This window comes from Chelonia mydas, chromosome 6, assembly GCF_015237465.2.
Source record: "Chelonia mydas isolate rCheMyd1 chromosome 6, rCheMyd1.pri.v2, whole genome shotgun sequence".
In the NCBI taxonomy this organism is placed as follows: domain Eukaryota; kingdom Metazoa; phylum Chordata; order Testudines; family Cheloniidae; genus Chelonia; species Chelonia mydas.
Genome location: NC_051246.2, coordinates 115,289,143 through 115,292,625, shown reverse-complemented (window position 1 = coordinate 115,292,625; position 3,483 = coordinate 115,289,143).

Here is a 3,483-nt window from a genome sequence, read left to right as displayed (position 1 = left end):
TCCCACCTCCTGCCACAAATGTCCTGTGTCACCATGGGCAAGTTGCTTAGTCGCTGTGCGACTCAGTTCTCCGTCTGTAAAATGGGATTAAGAGAGCTTCCCTACCTCACAGGGGTGTTATATGGATAAATACATTTTAGATTGTGGGGAGCTCAGATGCTATGGTGATGGCATCTGTACAAATCCCTAATATATAGTTACGTATGCAGCATATACACCTGAATTCTTGTTCATGTCAATGGCTATCTGGATAGCTGAACAAAGTCAAATGATGCTGGTGTTTTTTAAATTATCTGGTGTTTTATTGGGTAAAACCATTTTTTATGTGGAAATTGTGATCAGACAGTAAATTGATTGGGGCTAAGTGAAAATCAGGCTTCTTTTTGTGGCCATCAGTGTATGACATGAGTCCAATAATCATATGACTCATGTATGGCACAGAAGGTCCCGTGGAGCAACAACGTTCTCATGCTCAGGAAAGAAAAGAAGAGTGATTCCTATTGCAACAGAATCTTTGTGCATATTTTCTCACTTAAGCAAGAGGAACAAAGAGGACATTCATACAAAATGGGAAATGACTGCCTAGGACGGAGTACTGCAGAAAGGGATCTGGGGGTCATAGTGGATTACAAGCTAAGTATGAGTCAGCAGTGTAACACTGTTGCAAACAAAGCAAACATCATTCTGGGATGTATTAGCAGGAGTGTTGTAAGTAAGACATGCAAAGTAATTCTTCCGCTCTACTCTGTGCTGATTAGGCCTCAGCTGGAGTATTGTGTCCAGTTCTGGGTGCCACATTTCGGGAAAGATGTAGACAAATTGGAGAAAGTCCAGAGAAGAGCAACAAAAATGATTAAAGATCTAGAAAACATGACCTATGAGGGAAGATTGAAAAAATTGGGTTTGTTTAGCCTGGAGAAGAGAAGACTGAGAGGGGACATGAAAACCGTTTTCAAGTATACAAAAGGTTGTTACAAGAAGGAGGGAGAAAAATTGTTCTTCTTAACCTCTGAGGACAGGGCAAGAAGCAATGGGCTTAAAATTGCAGCAAGGGAGGTTTAGGTTAGACATGAGGAAAAACTTCCTGTCAGGGTGGTTAAGCACTGGAATAAATTGCCTAGAGAGGTTGTGGAATCTCCATCGTTGGGAATTTTTGAGAGCAGGTTAGACAAACACCTGTCAGGGATAGTCTAGATAATACTTAGTCCTGCCATGAGTGCAGGGGACTGGACTAGATGACCTCCCAACGTCCCTTCCAGTCCTATGAGTCTATGATTCCAGTAGCATGGCCGATCGCTTATATTACAGAGTCTGGAATATCCTCTGAGTATCTCAAGAATTCATTAGCACCTGCCATACGGCTTTCTGCAGTTCTCATCACTCAACTTATGATTAATTATTATCATTGATTTGTATTGCACTAGTGCCCAAAAGGCTCAAGTGTGGTCAGTGCTCCCCTGTGCTATGCACTGTACAAAGGCAGAGACAGCCCCTGTCCTGAAGAGCTACTGGAAGAATCTACATAGAAAACACAGATAAAGGGCAGGAGAAAGGTATTATCTCAAAAGTACTGATGGGAAACTGAGGCACAGAGCGATTTTTAAAGGCTAGCTTTCAAAAGAACTCAGCACCTCCAATTGAGGCCAGGCTTTAAACAGAGCTCTGCTCCCCATTAAACACCTAAATGAAATGTCCAGATTTCCAGCAGAGTTCAGTGTATTGGGTGCCAAGCACTTTTGAAAAAACTAGCTTCAGATTTGGTGCTGAGCCCTCAAAAATCTGCCCCCTGGTGTCTTGTCCAAGATGACTCAGGAAGTCTGTGGCAGAGTCCGGAAACTGAGCCTAGATCTCTTGAGTTCCTGTCCAGGGCCTTACCCAAGACCATGAGTGGTTATTACTGGGATGTTATGTGCTGCTCCTGTGCCATACGCAGGGCTGGCCTTAGGGAAAATGGTGCTGTCATAACCATAAGGGTAGCCTAAAATTCCTCCTTACCTGTAAGCGGTTAAGAAGCTCAAATAACCTGGTTGGCACCTGACCAATGGGGACAAAAGATACTTTCAAATCTGGGGCGGGGGAAGAGAGGGTTTGTTTTGGGTTCTTTGTTTCTGTGGCCGTTCTCTCTTGGGACTGAGAGGGGCCAGACAGAAATCCATCCTCTCCAACCCATCCTAATCCATGTCTCCAATATTGCAACCAGTATAGGTAAGCCAAGCAAGGCAGATTAGTTTTTTGTTTTGCTTGTGAATTTTCCCTGTGCTAAGAGGGAGGTTTATTCCTGTTTTCTGTAACTTTAAGGTTTTGCCCAGAGGGGGATCCTCTGTGTTTTGAATCTGAATACCCTGTAAAGTATTTTCCATCCTGATTTTACAGAGACTATTTTTACCTTTCTTTCTTTTTTTAAATAAAATCTTTCTTTTAAGAACCTGACTGATTTTTCCATTGTTCCAAGACCCAGGGGTTTGGGTCTTTGATCATTTTGTAACCAATTAGTTAGAATATTATTCTCAAGCCTCCCCAGGAAAGGGGGTGTAAGGGCTTGGGGGGATTGCTGGGGGAAGAGGAACTCCAAGTGGTCCTTTTCCCTGGCTCTTTGTTAAATCACTTGGTGGTGGCAGCACACCTCAGTCCAAGGACAAATAGAGATTTGTGCCTTGGGGAAGTTTTTAACCTAAGCTGGTAGAAATAAGCTTAGGGGGTCTTTCATGCGGGTCCCCACGTCTATACCCTAGAGTTCAGAGTGGGGAGGGAACCCTGACAGGTGTTCTGGGTGAACTTTCTTTGGCGCCCATTAAGTACTGCTCCCTGAGCAGTGGGTGATGGCTCAGCAAGCAGAGCATGGTGTCATGCTGCTGGGGGTATGGAGAGGGGACATGTGTGACAGCCTGGCTCCCACCCTGCAGTCCCCTTTATCCCCTCCCTCCTTGCCTCCTGGGTGGGCATGACCCTTCTAAAGCCTATTGACCAGAGCATCCCCCCCAACCATAGCACCCACGTCACTCATCTGTAAGGCCGGTCCTGGTCAGATGACACTAAGTGCTTTTTCTAAGTGCTTTCTTACATTGTCAAAACATTTATCCTACGGCTGCCGCTGAGCTAATTGTGGTGTAGCTGTGATGCTTGTCGTGGGCTCTGTCCACGCAGAATGCTGCAGTCATGGCAGCTGATGCGCTTTGGGAATTTCCATGTGTGAGGTAGAAACTGTGCTCTGGCTAGACACTGCTGGGCTTCTTCTGACTCAGTTACCAGTGTGAGTGACTCTTGGAACTTCACAGCTCCAAAAGAAAAGAAAAAAAAAGGACTTGACTAATGTAATAATCTCAGATAAAAACTTGCTGGACCCAGTCTGAGAGTGTTTCAGGGCTGGGTGAGGGGGTCTCTAGTAAACTGGAATGGCATGGTCTTTACTCCAGGCTAGATTGTGACTCAAACCACATGCCTGCTTAAGGGAGTTGGCACTCAGGAGTACACAGGGCTACATGC